At 38.7% G+C, this 27,221-nt stretch overlaps 1 long non-coding RNA gene across 2 annotated transcripts; it reads left to right on the top strand.

Annotated features, from left to right (window-relative positions):
* Nucleotides 1-18,589: 18,589 nt before the first annotated feature.
* LOC105493063 (uncharacterized) lies at nt 18,590-25,459 on the top strand. 2 transcript variants are annotated; one of them, XR_011621710.1, is made up of 3 exons: nt 18,590-18,639; nt 21,838-21,955; nt 25,160-25,459. It is a non-coding gene; the product is annotated as an uncharacterized lncRNA (long non-coding RNA). The 2 variants fall into 2 exon arrangements; XR_011621709.1 differs by lacking the exon at nt 18,590-18,639 and adding an exon at nt 18,646-19,318.
* Nucleotides 25,460-27,221: the final 1,762 nt, after the last annotated feature.

Here is a 27,221-nt window from a genome sequence, read left to right as displayed (position 1 = left end):
TGGGATCTGGAAGTAGGTTTGGATGGATAACCGTGGTGTGCCTCAGGAGAGTGTGTGCCCTGCCATTTCCTTGCCATGCCTAAACCTGCATGAAATGAAATAACAGAAAGTTAATTCTTAGTGGATATCACTTTGGAGTCAAATATATTTGACTGATAAAGAATACAAGTCACCTAGAATTTACGAGAAGCATGTATCTCTTGCCTACAAGCTATTTAAGATTGAAACCATAGTATTAATTAACAAATTAAAATTGGATACCGATTTCTCTTCTTGGGTGGGGATGGGGGCACTTTTTCAGACTTCTTGGAAAACCATGGGGAGACTAAACGTTAATGAAATTGCACTGCCTACTTCTCATAAAAAAGCTAATTAAATTACTTAAAATGTTTAGTTGTAGTTGAAATAAAAATCACATATGTGTCAGAATTTACAATTAAACTAATAGAGATTAGAAAAAGTGCACACATAATACAACGTTAATCACCAACCCAATTGGAGCCTTAATATTTTTGATTTGTTAGGTATGTAAGTTACAGTAATCTATTTGAGAGGGCTTAAAGTAAATGTGGTATTAAAAAGATATTTAACACCTATCTAATATAAAAAATATAAAAGTAAATGGAGTATAATTCATATATTTTAAAAAGCTATGATGGAAAAAGATAGCAGAGAATGACAACTAGAGAATAATCTAAACCAAATTATAAACGACAGGGAAGAGCAAAGCAAAAGGCCTCAAAATAAATGGACATGAGGCTGGGCATGGGGGCTCACGTCTGTAATGGCAGCATTTTGGGAGGCCGAGGCAGATGGATTGCCTGAGCTCAGGACTTCAAGAACAGCCTGGGCAACATAGTGAAACCAAAAAATGCAAAAAAAATTAGCTAGGCGTGGTGGTTGGCACCTGTGGTCCCAGATACTTGAGATGCTGACATGGAAGATAGATGGTTTGAATTCAGGATGTGGAGGCTGCAGTGAGCTGAGATTGCACCACTGCACTCCATCCTGGGTGACAGAGTGAGATTCTGTCTCAAATAATAATAATCATAATAAAAAGGCATAAAATGTGAACATTTAACTCAAACAGGAGTAAAACAAATAGAGATTAAAAATATTTTTCTTTCTTAGGAATCAGAGAAGAGGAAACTTAAATTACTTTTTAGTAATATATATAAATAAATATGTAAATATATTACATATATATAATATATGTTTATATAATGCTGGTGAGGTCAAGATGAAACTGGACATATTCCTTGCTGGTAACTTTCTAAATTTTTGAGACCAATATGGAAAAAATTTCAGGATCCACAAAAATGTATCCCTGGGCCCACTGAGTATACTATTAAAGCTATTTTATAGGAGTAGTCCAAATACTAAAGTTAATGCTCTGCTAACTTTTCGGTACATGACCTAAATCTCTTTTCATCACGAGTTTGCACATCTGAATCCACTTCAGGATGTGCATTATGGCAACAAAAATAAATTTTCTTTTCCTAAAAGTAATTTTAAGCATGTGCTTCAATATTGTAGGTGTATTAAGTTAATTATTGGTATAGAGAGAAATTTATCAGAATTATTTGTTCATTTTCCTTTGTTGCTACTTTAAACCAAAAAATCAGTTTTTAAACTACCTCAAACCAACTTAATGACCAAAAAAGAGGCAATGGACAGAAAGAAAGATAAATGGAGAGTTGACACAGACCACTTGAATTTGGGGTAAATGAATGAAAGTATTGTTGAAATCACTTTTAACTATGTATTCTGCACTGGTAATAAATTCCACCTAAGGCAGTGACAAAAATATTACTAGTAAAGTCTAATATATTTTCCAGTTATGGGTGTTCAAGCTGAAAGTGTTAATCACAAATATGGCATTTTAAAATAAATTCTTTTTGTCACATTTCTGGATTTTAAGTTAGTAAATTTATAACTAACTGTTTTGGTGTTTATGTATGAATTGTTCATTTAGTGTTGAAACATGCATTCAGTCCCAGCTTCACCACAGTTTACCAGCTAAGGTATTATCAAACTTTTTTTTTTTAATCTTAGCAAATGTGAAAAGATTGCTTAAGCATTCATTTCTATTCATTTTTGTTTGTTTGTTTTAGATTTCTTAGCTGTTTAAGCAAAGAAAAGAGAGAAACTAAATCCCAGATACTAAACATGAAGAATAAGAAGTTCAGGACTCTTTCACTTACAAGTGACAGAAAAACAAAATATCCAGAATTGGCTTAAGCCAAAAAAAGAGAGAGAGAGAATTTACAGGCTCCATTTCTAAAAGCCCAGAGTGAGTGGCAGGTGCAGCTTGTGACAGCCTGTGAACCAAATCTGGCCTCTGCCTGATGGAGGGCCAGCCAGCTAAGGATGGTTCCTACACCTCTTCAATGGCTGGGGGAAAAAAATCAACAGAAGAACAGTCTTTCAGAGCATGTGAAAATTCAAATGCCAGTGTCCATAAACAGAGTTTTATAGGACATAGCTATGCCCTTTTGTTTACACACTGTGCTGCTTTCACGCTAGGATAACAGAGTTGAGGAATCACTACAGAGACTTCATGGCCCACACAGTCTAGAAGATTTACCAGTTGGCCCTTTAGAGAGAAAGTCTGTGGCCCTGCCCTGGAAGCTCAATGGTGCTAGCACTGAGCTACATCCACTGGCATCGTTCCACCTGCCCCCACTGCCTTCCTGTGTGTTGGCTCCATTTTCATACTGTGTGGGCGAAAGGGTGGCAGCATCACACATGAGCTTCCTACCCACTCAGCAGAGGAAAGGAGAAGGAGAAATTCTCTTTCCCACTCAGCACAAAGAACTGAGATCGAGTCCCATCGGTCTGGCTTGGATGTGGTGTCTGTCTCCATGGCAGAGTGTTCTGATGGTTCAGGCGTGGATAATTCACCAGCCCTGGAGCTGGGGCCCTGCCTGTCACTCCCCAGTCTCATAGATTGAGCAGGGGTCAAGGCAGAAGTCGATCATGCAGGGACACATAGACCATGTTAAAACTTGAAGTTTTATTCTATATTTAGTGGGATCATGTAATCAGATTTATATTTTAAAAAGATGTCCCCCCTGACAACATAGAGAATGAACTGGAGGGGCCCAAGAGTGGAGGTGGAGAGGCTAGTCAGGGGTGGTTCTGCTGGAAAAAAAACTAAAACAAAAACAAAACAGATAGTTTCTTTAATCAGGATGGTGGCTAGAGAGAAAGAGATATGGGCAAAGTCTAGAGATGCTTAGAAGTTTTAAATGGATAGGTTTACATCTGAGGATTGAGGGAGAGGAAGATAATGAGAATGCATACTGCATTTCTGGCTGGCTCAAGTGGGTGGATGTGCTCATTCTCAAGTTGGGACTGCTGAAGAAAATGAGGATCAAGATAATGAGTTTGTATTGGAAATCATTAAATTTGAGCTTCTCTGGAAATATGCAAAAAGCAATGCCAAGCAGGGAGTAAGAAAATCAAGTCTGAAGCTCAGAGGTGTAGTGTAGGATGGGAAATAAAAATTTGAAAATTCATCAATCTGTCAATAATATTTAAAGTCATGGGAATGAAAGAGTTTTTGAGGGGGAGGGATGCAGGGGGAGAAGAGAGAGACGGAGAGAAAGAGAAAGAGGAAGTCTCACATTGATCTTAGAAAATCCCACATTTATGAGTGAGGTGGAGGAGGATGAAGTGGCAAATGAGATTGAGATGAAGTAGACAGATAGGTAAGAGGAAGACGGGGAAGCCCAAGGTAAACAATGATTCACAAAGGCGGAAGTGCTCAGAATGCCAATGCTGCTGAGAAGCCACGCAAGAGAAAGACAAAATATTACCCATTTGATTTGATGATGTTGAAGTCATTGGTGACCTTAGTGAGTGCTGTTTGGGGAAAGTTTGGGGGTGGAAGACAGATTGAAGTGGGCTGAAGACTGACTCAGATCCTGTTTTTATGGGACTCTTGTCTTTTGATTCTATCTTTTTATGATTCCATGTCTGCTCTTTGAACCTGGTCTCTAGTTTTGATGCTCACTCTTGACTCAGCCCCAATCTACAAGGTTTTGCTCCAATCCTAATTATTCTCTTTGGAACCCAATCCTTGGTTCTGGCCCATCGAGCATCCCTGACAACACATGAGCTACTCTTTAAGCGAGGGTAATTGAAGCTTACCCATCCAAGTCATGGCATGTAGAGCTCAGGCTTCAGCTCAGCTTACCACTAATTGCATAAAACTGGAAAGTTACTCAACCTCAGTTTCTTCCTCAGTGAGGTGAGACCTAATCACCCCTATTTTACTATATTATTGTGAAAATTAAAGCTCTTAATACATGACAGTTGCTCAATCAATGTTGGTTACCTTCTTTCAACTTTCCTGTCCCTCTGAGAAATTAATGTCCTTGTACCTATCTTTCTGTGGAGCATTTGTAGATTGAAATGAGTATTCCTAAAGTCATGTATTGTAATCAGGGAATGTAAATGCTTCCCCGTGACATTTCTTTATTCATGCAACATTTATTTATCAAGCACCTTCCATGTGACAAACACAGAGCTCGGATGGGCAGCCAACCATGAACAAGAAGGACACAGCCACGTGCCACGTGTGCAGGAGGTAGGCAAATGTGGAACACAGGAGAGTCATGAAGAACATGACTGTGAACTGTGATAGGCTCTGGGAAGGAAACAGTGGGGGCTTAGAAACAGAATGAGGGCCTGGGGATGCTTCAAGCAAAGCCATCGAGGAAGGTTTTTTTGAAAATTTGATGTATAAGCTGCTATCTAAAGGGCATGATGGAGCCAAGGACAGTTGTCCTTCTTGGCATTCACTGATAGATGGGGCTATCTGTGGAGACCCCTGAGAAGCTACTGAGGTGCAGATGTATTCGCCTCTACATTGATTCTACATCTGGGTGGCTATGCATTCGCTAACTTTTAATGTTTTTCTTTCCTTTTCATAATCTGCCAGGTGAGCAAGTCAATCATAACCTTTTAAACACTTGTGATTTCTAATCTATTTGTGGCTGAGAAATCTAACAATTGTGTTGGTTAGAATTGTGCTGGTTAAAATATTTTAATCTAGGTGACATTTGAATTTCATATGCTACAGGTGCAACAGAGGAAGATAACATGAAAATTTAGGAAATATTAGCTTTTACAAAAGAAATACCCCATTACCTGGAAAACTCAGCAATTTAAATGGTTTGCTGGACTTTCAGCATCAAGCACATAGTTCCTTTCTCACGATGAGAAATTGGAAGAACTCAGTTTTTTTCAGCAATAAAAGAATCATTAATCCCTCATTTTGGTTTGAAATTCCTCTCTCTCTCTCTCTCTCTCTCTCTTTTTTTTTTTTTTTGTATTTGTATTGGTTTTTACTGAACACTTCTCTCACTAGATTTCACATGACGTCAGTTCTTGTTTTCGTGTTTCTAGCTCCAACCGCTTTCCCTGCCCCTTGCCCTCAACCAAAATGTGAAGACTGGGTTTCAGTTCAAGTTTCCAGTCGCTAGCTGAAAGCTCACTGAGATCTTCTTGCTCCCTGGCTTTCTGTGGGGGAAAATGGCTTTCTCTCTCTTTCAGGAGAATGTACTGAAAACAATCTCTGCTCTGCCCACTGGAATAGCGGAGAGGATGCCGTGTGCGGGGGAGAGGGTCGTGGTTTTCTGGCAGAGATGACAGTCCTGGATGACATGTGTATGATGCCTCCTGATGGGTGGACGCTCTCCTGATGCGAGCTGGCAGCAGGAAGCCTGTCATCACCTTCCGCCCGCGGCCCTTGGAGTTGCAGCCCTTCCCAAACCAGCATCACTAGTGCCTCTGCCATTGGTGGTTCCCTTGGCTCCTAGCAGCGGCCATTGCCTAATGTGTCTCAGCTCTCCGATGCTCTCATGGGAAAGGCCAGCAGCTGCCATTATTTGGAACTTGGTCGTGCTCTCTATATGTCTTCACGCACTCTTACCTCTTATGTTACTTGTTACACTAATGATGCCTGGAGAGCTCGATGCCATTCTCAAGGGCAACCCTCAGCTCAATCCATGAAGGTCCCTATGGTGATCCCTTGCTACCATGTTCCTTTGAAGACTGTAATTTGTTTTTTCATTTTTCACCCACTCATTCACTAACAATTGTTCATTGAACGTCAGTTGTGGGCCAGACACTCTGCTAAGTGGCAAGGATGTCCAAAGGAATTTAAACATTGGCTGCACCTCTGAGGAGCAGACTAGTATAGAATATCCCAATTAAAACAAAACAAGGCAAAACTATGAACTTGATTTGGCAATAGCAGAATGTGTTCGGACAAATCATAGGGTACAGAGGACACAAAGATGAACTCTGCTGCACAGATCCTCTCAGTCTTCATGAAGGAAGCACATTTTCAACCATGTTGGAATGGAGCTGGAGAGACAGCAAGATTACACAAGGCAAAGAGGTATGAAGCTGCCTATGGGCTGCTCACTACTGTTAGAACCTGAGTTTCTAGGAACAAGGAATTTGCTGGGGATAAGGCTGGAGAGGAAGACAAAGGTCATGTTGAGTTGGGCATTATATAGCTCTTGCTAAGGGTTTTATGTATGTTCTTTGGGTACTGCCTGCCACTACAAGAAGGAAAGAGAAATATTTACTCTAACTCCAAAAAGTAACTCTAGAGGATAATTTTCTGGCAGTGTAGATGGTAGCAGGCAGAAGGAGATGCTTGAGTATTTAATGCCTGGGGTTACTGCAAAAGCTTTGCAGCTTTGGAAGTCCTAGGAAAAGTGCCTTGGATAAGGTACATTCTCAGAGGAGTAGGGACTGAGGACTCGCAGAGCCTGTGAGACCCAGGGAGATAACGGAGTGAGGGGATAGCCAGGAAGTAACAGCGGAGGTGCCAGGCCATGGAGATGTGGACATCCAGGTGACACAGGCTTGTTCTTGAGCGTGCATTGGGCCTGGATCCTCTGTGAGTTTCTTAGGGATGAGTAGGGGTGTGTATGCTGAGAGCCCATACAAGATAAGAGGCTGCTAGAATTTGATTTTAAATTCTATCTGCCGGCTGTTAAACATTTGGGGGATGGCTGCATTTTTGTTCTGAGGCTTAGACATAATGTAAATGAATCATTTGTCATACAGTAGAGTCTTAGTCCCCTCATATGTGATTGCATTTCCTACTGACAAAGAAAGTAAAACTCAGAGAGACAGAGTAATTTCCTCAACATCACAGAGCAGCACACTTCTTGTCTAAGAAGAGAACCTCAGCATCTTGGCTTAATTTCCAATTCTCCACCCCTCAATGGCAAGTTGTTACTGAATTTCTACTGACAGATAGTAGTTGCTTGTCATGATGGAATTCAAATATTGTTCCTTAATGAACAAACATAGCAACTTTCTATCATAAAATCTGTGTAAAAATGTGGTTTTTACAACCTGTCACTACGGGGTGAGACGGGTCTCAGTTTTCTTCCCACCCTGTTCTGCTCATTTTCAGAACCACAAAAAAACAGAAGCACATACTTTCCAAAACCCATAAAAACACATTTACATATACAATCAGGAGATACAACATGAGGTTTTAATAAACATTGCTCAGCCATGTGACATGTATTCTGAGTTAAATACTCCACAAATGTCATCACATCTGGTTTTCAAAAATGACATTTATTTTATGTAGTATGTGGACAATTTTGCAATTATATGTTGCTTGTGGATTATTAACTTGTGAAAGTGCTTCAAACCATATTTTCATTGTTATAAAAAATGGCATTAACTACTCACATGTGTGATGTGTTATTGCAGACACTTGAGAAGAACTGTGAAACCAAACCTGGCATTGCCAGTGCTACAGTTTATAAGCAATGGCTGTGTCTAGTCAACATTCCAATATGCAATTCAGTGAAAAAAGGGAAATCAATGGAATTAGCAATATTAATGGCATCACAATATATTGATGTATTCTTCTCAGTCTCCTCCTACAGAACTCATACTCCACCCTGGGTATTCACTGAGCAAGCACCAGCTCCCTAGAGGCTGGCAAATTATTTAAATCTCTCTGTTTTATTTGAACTAAAACACAGAGACAAGTGTGTAGTCAGGTGTTGATGGTTGTGTTGCAAAGGGAAGGTCCACAAATTCCTGATGTGGAAGTCCTTGGGACAACAACAACAAAAAACCCCAAGGACTGTTTCACGTTTGCTGGTGGTGGTGGTGGCAGTATTTCCCAGATTCTGTAATTCATTCAGCACCCCTGCAAAGAACTCTCACCACCCCATTCTTCTTTCACATGATTGAGATGGTTATTGTCATTTGCAACCTACAGAGCCTTCCTGAACACAAATTGTGATAATATAAAATACACAAGGTATGTCTACAGAGATACGAGATCAATTCCACCAGCACATTTCTGTCTAGATTGTGAAGAACTAGCTTTCTAAACTGGTTACTTACTTGGGAGCTGAGGGACCATGTGTCAGGTCAGGAGAGCTAGGACTGTGGGTGAGATTGGACTGATGAATGTCCACCTCCATGATTTTATGATAGCCAATTACCTTATTACACAATTAGGCCTTGTAAATAGATGGAGACATGCTCAGTCAACTGTACAAATATTAGACATAGATTCAGTGAAAGATTTAGATTATGCATCCCTGTGAGTACAAGAGCTTTTCGTGTGGTGTCAAGTCCTGAGGAAAAATATGTGAATTGTACATTCAGAGATTAAGAAGATAAAGGGGCAAATTAACACCTGCTATTTAATGATTAAAAAAATTGCCAACTAATTATGAAAATTAATCATCTGTAAGTTCTTTTATTGTATGTATAAGTGAAAACAGTAGGTTACTAGTATACTGCAGTGTTTGGCCTTAATAGCATCTTTACAAAGATAAAAAGAAATGGTAGTTGAAATCATGGAAATGAATTTTTGAAAAGTGTCTTATTTAAGTTCTGCTTATGAAAACTATTCTTTATTACAAACAAAAGTCCACATTTTGGCCTTCAAATCCATGCTTTTCTACTTACAGTTTTTACTTTTTACAAAGTTGTGTCAATAAATTATGAAAACTAGCCAAAATGGATTTTACAGTGGAAAGTCTGACTTGAAACCGTTTTTACTATGGTGTGATTTTCCAGCCAGAACTCATAAAATTACCAAGAATGACTGTTTTAAAAAACAATATTGTAAATGCTTCATCACCCCTGGGCAGCCTTCTTTAACTCCTGACTTCAGGCAGCTTGAGCTTCTTCCTTCTCTGTGCATTTGTGAAGACTTTGACCTGCCTTGTAAATCTTTGTTTACATGCTTGTCATCATTCTGGACAATGATCTCCTTAAGGTCAGAGGCTGCTTTTTTATTGGTGGTTTGTTTGTTTCTTGGTTGTTGTTTTTTCAGGGTTAAGCATAACACATATCCACAATAAAAATCAGATATTAAAAAATATAATAAAGAAAGTTTAAAAATTTAGATCAAATCCCATTAACAAGAAGTGATCATTCTTGGCATTAGGTGCAAAATTTTCTAAGTCTAGTATCTATGTGTAGTTGCAGATATTAAGAAAGAAAAAGTGGGCAGAAATAATTGTAGAACAATAAAATCAAATTGCATGTGTTATTTTAAAATAAATTACATTACATTTAATTTTACTTGAACTTAAACTAAAGTGAAATTAGAACAACTGAAATTTATTTTTATCTTGATTCTAAATTATCTCTTTAAATTTAAGCAAAGGTTATAAAAACCTTTAAAAGACCTAAGTCATTATTTTGATTAACTAAGCATTTTAGCATTAGGTTTTAGTTATTTGTTATCCTATAACTCCTAATTTTTCTTATTTATATTATTATTTAATTTTAAAACTTTTATTTTGAGATAATTATAGATTCACCTCTACAAAGAAATATATGAAATAGTACAGATATTCTGTTTACCCTTCATCCAGTTTCCTTCAAATATAACATCTTACATATATACATTAAATAGTACAAAATCACAACCAGGTAATCAACTTTGATTCTATCCACTGACCTTATTTAGATTTCACAAGCCTTATGTGTACTTATATGTGTATGTGTTTAATTTCATGCAATTTTATCACATGTGTAGATTTGTGTGACCACCACAAACCAAGACGCAGAATAATTCTATCACTGATTCTTCAAGCCCTGGCACCAAGAATCTGTTCTCCATCCCTGTAATTCTGTCATTTCAAGAATAGCACGTACATGGATTCACACATTATGTGACTAACCTTTCGATACTGGCTTTTTTCACTCCACATAATCCCCCGAGATCCACCCATGTTGTTGCATGTATCAGTATTTCATTCCTTTTTATTGCTGAATAGTATTCCATGGCATGAATGTGTCACTGTTTGTTTAACCAGTCACGTGGTGAAGGATATTTAGTTTGTTTCCAGTTTTAAGGTATCGCCAGTAGGCATCTATGCACACTCATGTGCAGGTTGTTCAGTGATTTTCAGGGACCACCCTGGAATAGACACATGTGAGTGCAATTTCTGGGTTGTGTGATATGTGCAGGTTTAGTCTTTAGAAACTGCCCCACTCCAGAATCACTGGACTGTTTTACATTCCCACCCATGATGTGTGAGCCATCCCATTTATTTGCATCCTTACAAATGTTTGGTATTATATTAAGTGCTCATGGTAATCACCGTTACATCCTTTTCTATAATCACTGTTCACCACAATTATTTCTTTCCATAGTTACATACTTAAATGGATTGAGTACTCAGTACCATAAATGCTGTGTTTTGATTAGTGTAGGGATGTTATGAAGCACTTTTGTTGCGCTTTGTGTTTAAAAATCTTATTTTAAAAAAAACTATTGATGCAATAATCTCTCTAGATTCTTACGTGTTTGAGAACATCTGTGACCTTTCTACCTGAAGGACAGATTGACTGTGTAACAATTCTGGTGGGCATAGTTCCATTTATCTTCCAGCATTTCTGGTTATTACAGAGAACTCTACTTCCTCCCCAAAATGTAACTTGCTTTTTTTTTTACCCTGAATACTTACGTGATTCTTTATCCTTGAGATATAGTAATTTCACTGGCTGTGCCTTGCTGTGTGTTCTCCAGAATGTGTTTATTCTGGGTTAATCTGCATTGTGAAATATTTCCTTATTCCAGAAAAGCCTTCTCGTAGCTTTGAATATTTTCTGTTTACTTTTTTCCTATTCTTTTCATAAGAAATAACAATTCAGCCTCTGGCAGACCCTCTTGGCTGGGAGTCCATAGGAACAGCATTTGACACAGCTCTCCCTAGCATCCCGTGGTGCTGATGTGGTCTTCAGGGGACACTCACTGTCCTCAAGACGTCAGGGCATCTTACAGCTCAATCTACGGCTCATGCCTCTTGACTGGGAACCCTCTGTCTTGCTCAGCTACACTTGAGTCTTGGCCCCAGAGAGGCAGTGGCTGACAGGCGAGCTTCACTGCTTGTCACATGGGTTTGTACATTTCATTGAATTGTTTATGAATGGCTCAAGGAGGGGAAATAAAACAAAATGACAAGGTCCATCTGAATAGGAAGAGCCTGGCCCTCTTCACCTCGCTCTCCTCCTACTCCGGGCAGTGTTGACGCAGAGCTGGATAATCCTTATGGAATGTTTGGACAAATGAGCAGATGCACAAGTGATATTCTGCACCGAGCAGAGTCATCGAAGATGAGAGTGGCTGCAATCAGCTGAAAGAAATCACCAAGACTGGTTCTGACAACTGTGACTGAGTGAGTCATGAAGAACTCATCTAATATTTTTGACCATTTCCTGAATTGCCCACATACAAACCCAGTAAATGATTTATTGTTATCCATTTCCATTGTGAAAATTGCTGAAATAAAATGATCATTATAGTCCAGTAATGTTGGTTGCAGCACTATTCACAGCAGGAAGAATATGGAATCGATCTAAGTGTCCATGAACTGATGAAAGGATAAAACAGATGTGGTATATACACAAAGGAATATTACTCAGCCATGAAAAAGAATGAAATCCTGTCATGTGTGGCAACATGGATCCTGTCATTTGCAGTAACTGGATGTTAAGTGAAAGAAATCGGCATGGAAAGGCAAATATCACATGTTCTTACTCATATGTGCAGATAAAAAACAGGATCACCTGAAGATAGAGAGTAGATTGGTGGTTATCAGAGGCTGGGAAGGGTACATGGGGAGGGAGAGATGAGAGAGAAAAAAAGAATCTGAACATAGTTATTACCACTCAACTGTACTCTTGAAAATGGTAAAGAGGGGATCCCATCTAGTTAAAAAGCTTCTGCACAGCAGGGGAGACAGTCAATAAAGTGAAGGGATAACCCACAGAATGGGAGAAAATATTTGCAAACTACCCATCTGACAAGGGATTAATAACCAGAATATATAAGGAGTTCTAACAACTCTATAGGAAAAAGTCTAATAATCAGATGAAAAAATGGGCAAAAGATCTGAATAGACATTCCTGAAAAGAACACCTACAAATGGCAAACAGGCATATGAAAAGTTGACCAACATCACTGATCAAAGAAATGCAAATCAAAACTACAATAAAATATCATCTCACTCCAGTTAAAATGGCTTTTATCCAAAAGACAGACAATAACAAATGCTGGTGAGGATGCGGGGGAAAGGGAACCCTTGTGTGCTGTTGGTGGGAATGTAAATTAGTGCAACCACTACAGAGAACAGTTTGGAGGTTCCTCAAAGAACTGAAAATACAACTGCCATATGACCCAGCAATCCCACTTCTGGGTATATACCCAATAGAATGGAAACCAGTGTATCAAAGAGCTGTCTGCACTACTGTGTTTATTGCAGCACTGTTCACCATGGCCAAGATTTTGAAGCAACCTAAATGTCTGTCTATAGAGGAAGGGATAAAGAAAACGTGGTACATATACACAGGGGGGTACTACTCAACCATAAAAAAGAATGAGATCCTGTCATTTGCAACAACATAGATAGAACTAGAGGTCACTATGTTACATGAAATAAGCCAGGCACAGAAAGACAAACTTCACATGTTCACACTCATTTGTGGGAGCTAAAAATGAAAACAATTGATGTCATAGAGATAGAGAATAGGAGGATGGTTACCAGAGGCTAAGAAGGGTAGTGGGGAAGTGGGGATGGCTAATGGGTAAAAATATGTAGTTAGAGGGAATAAATAAGATCTAGTATTTGATACCATAATGGGGTGACTGCAGTCAATAATAATTTATTATACATTTTTAAATGACTAAGAGTGTAACTGACTTGTTTGTAACACAAGGACATGAGAAATGCTTGTGGTGATGGATACTCCATTTACCTTGATGTGATTATTGCACATTGTATGTCTGTGTCAAAATGTCCCATGTACCCCATGAATATATACACCTACCATGTACCCATAAAATTAAAAATAAAACATTTAAAAACTAGTAGAGATGGTAAATTTTACATATATGTTTTACCTCAATAAAAATAAAATTACAACAGCAGCAACAAATAAACAATATAGCTATAAAGAATATAGCTATCTTCATTAAGTTTCTAGGGTCTGCCAGATTTTAGCTGTTATAATTACTATTGGAATTGTATAGGTAAGAAGAAGTAAATGAATTTCTAGGTGGCAAGTATTCTATGGCCACGATAGCATCTCCTTCTGTAAGTTTTCTGATTGACCCTGTTCTTAGTGTTCAGCATGGGACTGGGAACATGGGTAGGACATCCAGGCTCTGATTTTCTGAAGATACTGATAAAGTCATGGTAAATAATTGTAAAGTTTAGAATCCTGAAATTCTTTTGTTTTTGTTGTCAATATTCAAGTAAGTCTTTATTAAACGTAACAAATGCTGAGTTAAAAGAGAAAAAACAAAACAAAACAAATGAGCAGGGAACCTTTAGACATTGCTGGTGGGAATCAAAGAGGTACAAGTACTGGAAATGGAAACTATTTGTTAAAATTAAAAATTCATTTCCTGCAAACCAGTAATTTAACTTCTAGATATAGAACTAACGAATTCAAGCCCACATGTGCCAAAAGACACATACAAAGGATTATAGCTGCATTGTTTGTAATCGTTCCAAATTAGAAACAACCAGAATTTCCACCATGAGTAGAATAGATGAGTAAATGTAATTCATATGAGTAAAAGCTGTCTATTAATTAAAAATTATTAACTAAAGCTATATGGATCAATCTCACAAACGTAATTTTCAGTGAAAGAGGTCAGGCTCAGATTAATGAATGATGATTATTCCTTTGATAGAAAGTTCGAAGCCAGGCAGAATGAACCCCTGGCATCAGAAGTTGGCATGGTGCTACTCTTGGGTTGAGGCAGGGGGCATGGAGCTGCTGGGTGCCGGCCGCGTTTTGGTTCCTGGCATGTGAAAGTTACATGAGCATGTTCACATTTGTTCATCAAGTTGTTCATTTTTGATGTGTTCACTTTGCCATTCAGTAAAAAGTGAAAAAAAAAAAGTAAAAACAAACCAAGAGGACAAATTTTAACATGGGAGTTTGGAAACAGAAGAGGAAATAGCAGTGGAAAGCAAACCTGGCAATTGGTGTGTGTGTGTGTGTGTGTGTGTTTGTGTGTGTTTGTGTCTGTCTGTCTGTCCGTGTATGAAAATTGACAAGACTAAACATCTTAGGAGTAGGAAATGAGGACTCTTGAAACTGAAAACACATGTGAAGGGAATCCTAACAAATGACCAACATATTAGCAAGGCATTGGAGTTCCCTGGGGTGGCCCAGAGACAGCAGTGTGTGAACAAGTATTTTTTTTTTTTTTTTTTTTTTTGAGATGGAGTCTTGCTGTGTCGCCCGGGCTGGAGTGCAGTGGCCAGATCTCAGCTCACTGCAAGCTCCGCCTCCCGGGTTTATGCCATTCTCCTGCCTCAGCCTCCCGAGTAGCTGGGACTACAGGCGCCCGCCACCTCGCCCGGCTAGTTTTTTGTATTTTTAGTAGAGACGGGGTTTCACCGTGTTAGCCAGGATGGTCTCGATCTCCTGACCTCGTGATCCACCCGTCTCGGCCTCCCAAAGTGCTGGGATTACAGGCTTGAGCCACCGCGCCCGGCCGTGAACAAGTTTTAAAGATCACGATGGGATGAGAGACTTTAGGGTGGATCTGTTTTAGAGGCATCCTCTTATAGTATGATGAGACAGTCTCGTCGTAATGATACAATGAGTTTCATGGAGGGAAAATAGTGGGTCTCTTGTTTTAAAAAGTAGTCTCATCAAATGCATCTATCTCTGAGAGCAGAGAAAAGGAAAACTACAGTTAATGAGATGGAAACCTACAGAGGACATTCAAAATAATCATGTGGAAAATCATATGACAAACATCAAAAAAAGTCAAAAACAAAAGGAAGAAACAACGGTATAAAATAAGCCATAAATAACACACATGTTATGACTGGATAACATCAGGTGCATTCGTCACTACACTAGGTGGGGTGGGTGGTGGTCATCCCCACCTCCTGGTCAGCGCACCTGTGTGTAATCCCCTTCCCTGTGTGTGGGCTGGGCCAATGACTGGTTTCTAATAGTGGGACACAGCAGAAGTGATGGCGGTCACTGCTGAGGTTAGGGACACGAACACTGCAGTTTCAGCCTTGGGCTGCTATCTCTGCTCTGAGGGGAGCTGGCTGCCATGTCCTGAGCTGCCCTGTGGAGAGGGTCACGTGGCAAGGAACGGATGTCTCCCACTGTGGAAATAAACGAAGACCACCCAAATAAGAACAGGCAAAGGCTGTTTATTCAGAGCTGCTATAGCAAGGGGGTCCATGACCATCACTTGCGTCCTGACAGACTCAGGCAGGCGAGGAGGGGGGAAGCTTCACTGTGGGAAAGGGGAGGCTTTGGGGGCCCTGGCGGAGGCTGTGGGCCTGGGGAAGCCAGAGGCGGCTGGTGAGAAGTGGGCATCCAATGGAATTGGCTAGGGGACATACTAGACTTTCTCTGGTTGGTCCTAGATTGGAAGCAGGGATGAAAACTAGGAAACTTAAGTTATTAATCAAGTCCTAGCCATTTGGGTCTGATTATTACAGACTGCAATGTTTAATTTCCCATATCATTTATAGAGATAGCAATCTGAATTCCTACAAACCTGGCATTGGAGCAGGCTGGACTCCTGGGCTGGCTGCTGCAAGGGGTGGGTGGGACTTCTACTCTTACAGATGCTCTGACCATTGTCCATTTGTGTACTCAGTCTCTCATCACTGAGAGCTATCAATGACCCAAGGCCTGGCAAAGACCTGGCGAGGGGTCTTGGCTGTGGGTCTGCCCCGTGATCATAGAAATGACTGCATATCAGATTCAACTAAAAAATACAATCCAGCTATCGTCTGTTTGAAAGAAAGATTTAAAATATGATCAAAATGGTGGAAAAAAAAGATGTAAGTGTTAGGTCCAGGAAATGGATAGGGAAGGGGAAAACATATACGTGAAACTATAAAAATATTAGCTTTTATGGCTACAAAGTAAAACATTAGAAAGTAAAAGTTATTAATCCTCATTTCTCACATGAAGGGTGAATGTTATTTTCTTTTTCATAAATTTTTACTTTATAATTTTCTTATGCTAAGCATCAAATTTCTGATCAGGAAATACAAGGAAATAAAGTCCTCCTCTATTTTTCCTAGGTCCTTCCTCCTCATGCCTCCCTCTCTTCCTGCCTAGGCTTGGGGTCCCGGCACCGCCTCTGCAGGCTCCTTTTCTCAGCCCCTCTTTTTGGAGATATTCCTTCCTGCTTGCGGCCTTTGGAAGCCACTGCTCTTCCACCCATGTCTGTGCTTCCTGTGCCCATGGATATTGCTTGCCTCTGTCTTCCTGGCCAGTGGGGTGGCCCTGCCTTCATAGCATCTCCAGTTCTCTCCCATGGTGCCCGAGGGCGTCCTGGGGCAAGAGGCCTCCTGGGGATGGGTCTGTGTTGCTTCCTCCCTGACACATACCCTCGATCCCCGAATGCAAATTATGTACATGGATAGTCTAAAAAACAAGCTTTGCAAATTAATAAATAGTTTTCGAGTCAACTAGAAGTCACAAAATAATGTTTGTTTAACAAAACTAAATGATTATCCTATTTATTCAAATATGAGACTGTCGGAAACTATTCTGGGAAGTTCAGATATTGTAGCCAAAACATATACAAATGTAACATATGGGCACAGTAATTGGAATGCGGTCATATCGGCATGCCCCTAGACAATTAAATCAATGGAAACAATAGGGTTTATAATTGTAATTATAGACCAATGACATATTAGAGTTTAATAACTGATTATTCGGACTGGGTGCAGTGGCTCATGACTGTAATTCCGGCACTTTGGGAAGCCAAGGCGACCGGGACACCTGAGGTCAGCAGTTGGAGATCAGCCCTGCCAACATGGTGAAACCTCATGTCTACCAAAAAATACAAAAATTAGCCAGGTGTGGTGTTGCACGCTTGTAATCCCAGCTACTTGGGAGGCTGAAGTGGGAGAATTGCTTAAACTCCAGAGGCAGAGGTTCCAGTGAGCAAGGTAGCAGTGCACCACTGCACTCCAGTCTGGGCAACAGGGCGAGATCCTATCACATTAAAAAAAAAAAAAAAAAAAAGATTACTCAAGGTGGTTTAAAACACCTTGAAACAATAAATAAGTACAAGATTAGAGAAACTGGCTAGCAAATCATTTGTTCAATTACTTATCTACCTATTAACAACAAATGTGTATTAAACACTTCCTGCCTGTTTCAAGCTCTAGGGCAGGGATATGGCATTGAACAATAGATACAAAATCCCTGCTTTCACAGAGCTTATATTCTGAAGTGAGAAAAAATTTTAAAAATTGTAATTTCTTTAAGATTTGAATAGAAAATGAAATGATTGGAAAACTATCAGAAAATGTGATAAAGAATTATTTAGTTTTGATCATTTATTACTCTGATAAATTGTGAAGAAAAAACAGATTTCATTATATACGATATTATTTTCTTATTTAAAACGTGTCACTTTCTTTGATCATGAGAATAGTGTGTATTACAAAAAATGATAAAGTGAGATTTCAAATTACTAGGCAGATGATGTTGGAAACTAAAATAATTGGTTTAAAATGTAGACACCACATATAAAATAAATTCTGCTGGAATAGTATACAAAAATTGTTTTTTAAAAGATTAAAAACCATAAAAGTGGTAAGAAATAAATAGGTTGTTCCTAGGATTTGGGGGAGAAAGCCTTCCTAAATAGGCCAATCTACTACAAAGGGAGAGAAATGGCAATTTTAACTACATAAAAATATGCCAATCCTATACCATCACGTATACACCATAAAGAAGTTAAACTAAAGATGTGGACTCCAATGAGAACACCAAGGGAAGAAGGTATATTTGCAAGAGGGAAGGGCTGGTTTGTTTAAGCTATTCTAGTGTTTACTGACTGTCTAGGTGAGGAGGATGATTCTGCAAGAAGACAAAAATCTCTTGCAGAGGTAAGAACAAGACAGTGTGGCCCATGGAAGCTAAGAAAAAGTGTTTTCAGAAGGGGGAGAGAACAGAAAAACAACTGTTGGACTTGGCAACCCCACAGCCCGTGGCAGCCCCGGGACATAATGCTCTCTGTGAAGTCACTGGGTGGAAGGCGGCTTGAAATGCATTGAGGTATGGGCAGGTGTGAGAGACAACAAATAGAGATGCTAGGTGAGTTTCTAAGGAAGAGGAGAGGGTCTTTCATAGCAGGACAGGAACAGTGATAGAGGTGGATTTGCTGTTTTTGAATGGATCCTCTCTGAGCTGATGGAAAGGATCCCGCCATAAAGCTGACTTGCGGTGGTCCTGGATTCATAAGGCCCTGGCCTTGAGTTAAGGCTCTGGTGCTGCCAGCTTGAAATTCTTTATAACTTCTGAGCCAGCTGTTCTGCATTTTCATTTTGCACTGGGACCCACAAATTAGGTATCTGGTTCTGCATTAGTGAGAGAGAAAAGCTTACTACACAAACGTGACAAAAGCTTCTATAATAATCAGTGGGGTGGAGACGCTAGAAAGCTTAGGCCAAGAGATTGGAGAATTGGCAGTTTCTTTTGTAATAGGAAGGAAGTGTGAGTGCATGGGTTAGTTTTATCGGTTTCTTGTCCAGGTGACAAAGGTGTGTTTTATTTTTAAAGTAAAAAGTGTAAGCATTTGTTGTAAGTGCTGGGGATGAGGGTGGCGTTGTAAGCTGGGTAACAGTGAAACATTTGAAGCAGTGAAGAGTGAGATTGGAGGAGCCAGAACGACTGAGGGCCTGTGAAGACTGCTCAGCCGGAGTTTATGTAGGAACCTCTGAATTTTTATTGGACTTTCTCTATACATGTTGCCTGAGCAAAGGGGTTTTTCCAGGTGGGTAGAATATTAAGAAAGACAGTTTAAGGTACTAACAGGAGTGCCGGTGACATGACAGACCAAGGAATCTAACTGAAAAAATGAAAGAAGTTAAGAAGTGTTATTTAGAAGGTTGGCATATCCCTATATGCATATGAGATGTGTATTTTTAGGGAGATAAATATTAGTGATATACATAAATATTAGGGATTATATACATATATAGTTGTTTATTGAGCTTTATATAAATGTTATAGTATACTCTATATGTAATCTTTTGAAAACTGATTTTCTTTTTCAACTTTGAATTTTTAAGACTCATCAAAATCATTTCCTGTACCTATAGTTTATTCGTTTTCACAGATACATAATATTAATTGTACAAATACACTGATATTTATGTAACTGTTCTTCTGTCTAAGGGCATTTGTATTGTACTGTATAAACATGCTGGTACATGCCCCCTGAGAAACGTGCCCAAATGTTTCTCTAGGTATACACCTAAGGATTGGATTGTTGTATTACAGGGTATGTGAATGTTTGGATTTAAAAAATTTCTTTTTGCTATAAATTTATGGGGCACAAGTGTAATTTTGTTACATGGATAGATTGTGTAACGGTGAAGCCAGGGCTTTCGCTATAGATTGTGTAATGGTGAAGCCAGGGCTTTTACTGAATGGTGAACATTGTACCCATAAAGTAATTGCCCATCATCCACTCTCCTCCTCTACCCTCACCCTTCCATGTCTCCCCTATCATTTCACACTGTATGTTCATGTGTACACATGTTTAGCTCCCACTTATAAGTGAGAACATGAGGTATTTGTCTTTGTGTCTAAGTTGTTTCACTTACAATAATGGACTCCAGTTTCATCCCTGTAAAGATATGATTTCATTCTTTTTATGGCTGAATAACATTCTTAATATGGCTGAATAATATTGTATATATGTACCACATTTTCTTTACCCAATCACCTGTTAATGGACACTTAGGTTGATTCTATATCTTTGCCATTGTGAATAGTGCTGCAATAAACATATGAGTGCAGGTATCATTTTGGTATAATGATTTCTTTTCTTTTGAGTGGATACTAAGTAGAGGGATTGCTGGGTCAAATGGTAGTTTCATTTTTAGCTTTTTGAGAAATCTTCATACTGTTTTTCGTAGAGATTGTATTAATTTACATTCCCATCAATAGTGTATGAGCACTCCCTTTTTTCTGCATTCCTTGCCAACATTTGCTATTTTTTGTTTTTCTGATAATAGCCACTCTGACTGGTGTAAAATTATATCTCATTGTAGTTTTAATTTGTACCTGTCTGAGAATTAGTGATGTTGAGCAGTTTTTCATATGCTTTTTGTCCATTTGTACATCTTCTTTTGCAAAATGTCTATTCATGTCCTTTGCCCACTTTTTAAGGGATTGACTTTTTGTTGTTGAGTTGTTTGTTGTTGAGTTGAAATTCCCTTGGAATTTCCCAAGGAAGTCCCCTGCTGGATGCATAGTTTGCAAATATTTTCTCCCATTCTGCAGATTGTCTGTTCACTTTGTTGGTTATTTCTTTTGCTATGTAGAAGTTTTTAGTTCAATTAAGTCCTACTTGTCTATTTTTTGGTTTTTGTTGCCTATGGTTTTGAGGTTTTTGTCATGAATTCTTTGCCTAGGCCTGTGTCCAGAAGAGTTTTTCCTAGGTTTTCTAACACTATTTTTAGATTCCAGTCTTACATTTAAGTCTTTAATCACTCTTGAGTTGGTTTTTGTATATGGAGAGATAGAGATCCAGCTTCATTCTTTTGCATAAAGCAATCCAATTTCCCCAGTACCACTTACTGAAAAGGCGTCCTCTCTCCAGTGTATGTTCTTGTCAACTTTGTCAGAATCAGTTGGCTGTAAATATGTGGTTTTATTTCTGGGTTCCCTATTCTGTTCCATTGATCTCTGTGTCTTTTCATACTAGTATCATGCTGTTTTGATTAATACCAGTTATTCCTCAAAAAATGATTGTACCGATTTACGTACCCATTGTAAAAGTATAAATTCTTGTTGAATCAACATTCTTTTTAACACATAGTATATTGGACTTTTAAATTTTTGCCAATTTTGAGTAGGTATAGAATGTTATCATTATTTTATTATTTTGACAACAATGTCATATTGTGTCCTTATTTTGAAAACAAAATAAAACATCCTTAATTACTAATGAAGTTGAGAAAGGTTTCTTTTCTTCTTCCTTCCTTCCTTTCTTCCTTGTTTCTTTTCTTGCTTGCTTCCTTTCTTTTGTTTCCTTTTTCCCATTAGTCTTCCATCTATTCATGTCTTTTAAGTATTTTAATAATTTTTTCATGCGTTCTTTTGGATTTCATATGTAGAAAGTTATATCCAAATAATGACAGCTTTGCTTTTTCTAATTGTTATGGCTTTATTTATATATTTTGCATTACTGCTCTGGGGAAGATCTACAGTGCAAGGTTGAATGAGATTATGATAATGAATACCCTAGCTTGTTATTGATTTTTTTTTTTTTTTTTGAGACAGAGTCTCACTTTTTGACCCACGCTGGAGTGCAATGGTGTGATCTCAGCTGACTGCAACCTCCGTCTCTCGGATTTAAGTGGCTCTCCTGCCTCAGCCTCCCGAGTAGCTGAGATTACAGGTGTGTGTCATGACGCCTGGTTAATTTTTTTGTATTTTCTTAGTAGAGATGCTGTTTCACTATGTTGGCCAGGCTGGTCTCAAACTGCTGACCTCAGGTGATCCACCCACCTCGGCCTCCCAAAGTGCTGGGATTACAGGTGTGAGCCACCAGGTCTGGCACATTATTGATTTTAAAGATATTATTTCAAAGACATCACCATCAAGACTGATGTTTTATGTATAACCTTTTTGTAAATAATTCTTCATCAGGCTAAAAAAGTTCGCCAGAAATTTTTTTTTAAATCATGAATAGAGATGAATTATCAAAATTTGTTCTCCATCTATTGGTGGTCATAAAATATTTACTCTTTAAGTATTTAATGTCCTGAATGGTATTTATAGTTTTTTTTAGTGCAAAAGTCCTGGCATTTGCAATTTGCTCATGATATGTTATGTTTGTTACATATTATTGGATTAAACTATGATTTTAATTAATATTTATAATTTAGTTATGACTTATTTCATGTATGTTTGTAAAGAAAAATTAATTTGGATTTTTTCATTTTTATGCTGTTTATCTCTAGTTTTATTATAAAGTTATATTGGCTTCATATGAATTATAAGGTTATGGAATATTTTCCTTTTTTTCTCTATTTTCTGGGAAAAATTATGTAAGTTTGAAATAATCTGCTTCTGAAAAGTTTGTTTTATTGTCTGCAAGAAAGTTCGAGCATAAAATTTTGAAACATTATTTTAATTTCTTTATAATTATAGGAATATTAAGGTTTCTAAAATTTCATCTTGAACTTGCTTTTGGTTAGCTATATTTTTCTAGAAGTTTGTACATTTTACTTGTTTTCAGATGTATTGGAATAAGGTTATTTTTAGTAATTTCATTATTTTAATCTCTTTTCTACATGTAGGCATGCCTTCCTCTTCAGTTCTATCATATACTTGAGTCTGTTTTCTTGGCAATCTCAGTGGAGGTTTACCTTTTTTATTAAACAGTCTTTTCTAAGATCCTACTTTTTTGTTGTTGTATTTATCTTCTTTATTTTATCTTTGTTTTCTATTTAGCTGATTTCTGCTTTCAAATTTCTTTGTACTTCTTTTTTATTGTAAGCATTTAGAAATATACATTCTGGTAGTATGTGCTTGGTAAAATTTTCAATTGTTTTAGTTTCAACTCTTCTGCATTCTTATGATTTAGGCAAGCCTTTTGCAAGTCGCATAGAGATAGACTCATTTTATTCTTATTTTTAAGCCAGCCTGACATTCTCTATATTTTAGTGGGAGAGTTTAGATCATTTATATTTATTGTGGTCACAGATATATTTGAATTTGTTTCTCTTTTCATGTTTTTTGCTCTTCATTTATTCTACTTTGCTGTTTCTTTTTTCCTCATTTTAATTCTGTTTAGTCTTCAGTGTATTTGGAAGTTTGAAATTATATATCTCCTTTTCTGGAGGCTAAATTTTAAAATGTTACCATGTATATCGAACTAAGTCTAAAATTAATATTTCAACCTCTCTACCCACTGCTGTGGGATACTTGCAACATTTTCAAGTTGGATGCTCTTTTTTTCCTTACATTTATTGTTGCCCAAGATTTAAGTTTGTTTTATTTTTTAACTATGAAATTAGACATTATTTTTATTATGTCTTAGAGGTTTTGCTTGTTTAGATTTATACATGTTTGCCAATTTGTTTTCCTGCCATTCTTTTGTATCTGATATCATCTTTCTAAGTTTATTTTCTACATCCTGAAGAACATTCTTCAGAAGTTTCTTTAATGTAGGTGTATTGATGGTAAGCTTTCTAGTTTCTATTTATCTAGAATTTTTTCTTATTTTACTCCAGCTCTTAAACTATGATTCTGCTGGTTACACAGTTCTAGATTAATAGCTGTTTTCTTTCAGCCTTTTAAAGTATTTTTCTATTGTTTTATTCTCTTATTGTTGAGAAATCTGCTATCAGTCTTACAATAATTTTTTTTTTGGGTGTTTCCTTCTTTCTCTCTGAATAATTTTAAGACTTTGTTATATTTGATACTTTGCAGTTACTCTCCAACATATATGGAAATTCACTTTTTAAAATTAGCTCTGATTCCCCCCAGAAATCAGAGCCTAACTGACACACAGTCTTGAAGGCAGGTAGTTTATTTTGGGGAAATTGAGGCCAGGGAGAGGAAAAATGAGATTGAAAAAATAGAATAAGGATGTAGGGAGACCCAATGCAAGGGTACATTATTGATCTAATCACTTTTGTGGAAACTTGGGGCTCAAGCCCTCTAGGAAGTTCTGCGTGCTTTTTAGAATGTGCCCCAGAATTTGCTGTGTGGGCATGCACTAGGGGAGGGAGCGTTTATCCACCAGTTTCTGTTTCCCAGTGGTCAAGGATTATTCTATTAAATGCTAACCTCCTTGAGTTTTCAAGTTTGGTGTGTGCGTGGGTGTCTATCAGGTTTCCATACACATCAGAGAAGTACTGGGACAAAAAGCAAGGGATATGAGTTGCAGCTGAGGCATGATGCTGTCAGCTGTCCCTGCAGAAAGATAGTTGCTGCAGCAATTATTATAGTAAATAGTGGCCAAGAAGATGTGAGGGAGGGCAGAAGAAGTGTCCTGTACATTTTACTCTTATTTTTCAGTTTAATATATGTTTTCCATCATGAATCTGTATATTTTTCCATAATTTCTGAAAATTCTCACCCATTTCCTTTTCAAATATTGCCTCTCCTTCATATTCATTCTCTTTCTGTCTCTCTCTGTGTCTGTCTCTCACTTTCTCTCTCTCTCTCTCTCTCTCTCTCTCTCTCTCTCTGTGTATGTGTGTCTTTGATCTTCATGCTCATTCCTGATCATCTATGCCCGCTTCCTGCAGGGTGAGAGTCTGCCGTCGGTGCCTGATGCTGCACCTCTCTCATGGCTTGCCTCCTCGGGCTTTGCTGGTGTTGGTTGTGGGCTTGCTGCTTGGTCTTCATGTGTGTGAATCCTGCAGGCCTCTCCGGAGGATGTGTTTGTCCAGAGTGTTTGTGCATCTGCCTCGATTAGGCCCTGGGAGTATCACAGATATAGGGGCTACGGTAGGCAGAATAATGACCGCCTCCAAATATTTTCCACACCTTGATCTCCGGTACCTATGAATGTATTAACTTTACATTTTAAAAGGGACTTTGTCCCTGTGATTAACTTACAGATGCTGAAAATATTTGTATTATCTAGGTAGGCCCCATGGAATCACAAGGATCTATAGGAGTGGGCAAGAGATTCAGAAGGATGGGAGATGGCCGCATGAGGAAGATGCAGCCTGACACTGCTCACTGGAAAAAGGGGCCGTGAGCCACGGCGTGACGGTGGTTTTCCTCCAGAAGCTGGCAGAGATGAGACAACAGACTCTTCCCCAGAGCCTCCAGAAGGAGTGTGGCCCTGCTGGCACCTTGATTTCAGCCCAGTGAGACTTGTTTTTGATTTCTGACCTCTAGGACTGTAAGATGATAAACGTGTGTTGTTTTGAGGCCCGAATTTGTAGTCAGTTGTCACAGAAACAGGAAATTAGTTCAGGGACTCTGCCACCCACTTAGAGAGTCCGACTCTGTCCCGAGCCCACTCCCCTGCCTGTCGCCCTGTGCTCAGTGTCCTGACTGCCCTGAAACTGGACGCCCACCCTCAGGGCAGTCCCGCCCATCTCCTTTGCCCTTCTGCCTCTGGCTCCTTCCCCAGCACCCCAGAGGCCGTCCCTCCTGCTGAGGAGCCTCCAGAAGAGCGGCATTGCTCAGAGCCTGAGTGTGGACCAGAGCATCTGGCTCTCCATACCGGTGGAGCGTGTATGTTGTAGCTTCTTCGTCAGTATTGCTTACATGTTTCGTAGATGTCCTATATCTTTTAATAATATGTAGAATAAACCTCAGAAAAATATTTAGAGGTTTTTTCCTACAATTTATAGTAAGTCTATTTAAGGAAAAAGTATTGACTCTTTTCAACATAGTTTGCCTCTCCTGCACTTCAGGGTTTTTTAGTTACAGAATACATTAAATTTTTCTCAGAACTATGACTCTATTGCAGGATATCTTTGATGCTTTCATTTTTATTAAAAAATTTAGTCTTTTCACATGCATCTTCAGTATCAATATCTTCTTCACTATTACATGGAAGAAGACATTTCTATGTCTTCTAATGTCATGCTCCAGGGTGTGCCAGATTCATTTAGCGTCTATCAATAAATGGTTCACATGATGCCTACTTTCCACACCACGCTGAGTAAGGACCAAAAACCTTCTGATAGAGATTGGCTTGGAGGGGAAATTGACATTCACTGAATTTACACGACCAGGTCAATGATAGCTCAGTTTAGAAAGAAAAATCTAATCAGACAAAAAGACAAAAATAAGCTTTTACACAAATGTAACCTCTTGTACACACTTGAGTTTCACACCCCCACACCCCACCCTCAGCAGGTTGATGGGAAGACCCTGCTGCAAGCCCATCCTCGTGGGTGACAAGTGCAGGGATGAGAAGGGTGAGCTCTGGCAGTTCCTCACGTCCCCTGCTTCCACACATGGCCCTCGCGGTCCTGGCAGCACCGCCACCCTGCGAGCTCCCCTTGGACTGTCCTTCCTCTATAGGGATTGTGGGTCTGTCCTTCCTCAGTGTAATCTTCTCTCAATCTTACTTCACCAATATTCCTCAAATGATTCATCATATTAGTCATTTGTCATGTTTTTTTTTCTCTTAGTGGCTTCTTTTATACTATTTTTAAGTAACAAATATTGTATGTATTTATAACGTACAATATGTTTTGAAATGTGTGTATGTTGTGGAATGGTGAAATCAAATGAATTAGCATGTGAATTACCTCACAAATGTATCGTTTTGTGGTGAAAATGCTTGAAACTTACTCTCGTAGCAATATTGAGGAATATAATGCATTGTTGGGAACTATAGTCATCACGTGGTACAGTGGATCTCCTGGCCTTATTCCCCATGTCTAACTGAAATTTGTATCTTTTGACGAACACCTCCCCAGCCTGTCCCCACAGACTCTGGTCACCTCCGCTCTGTTCTCCACGCACATGAGTGAGTCCACCCTTGCTACATCCTGTGTGTAAGTGAGATGATGCTGTCATTAGTTTTAGGATTGTGTCAAGTGTGGGAGCGTGGGTGCTGCAAGAGGTGAGATCTCCCGCTGACTCCCAATCATGAGACTATACAAATCACTAAACATATAAGAAGATACCTATCAAAAGGAAAAACAGATAACTTGGAAAATGTTTTTGGCTTATATAGG

Source organism: Macaca nemestrina, chromosome 4 (assembly GCF_043159975.1).
Source record: "Macaca nemestrina isolate mMacNem1 chromosome 4, mMacNem.hap1, whole genome shotgun sequence".
In the NCBI taxonomy this organism is placed as follows: Eukaryota; Metazoa; Chordata; class Mammalia; order Primates; family Cercopithecidae; genus Macaca; species Macaca nemestrina.
This window is presented reverse-complemented; position numbering and strand designations above follow the sequence as displayed.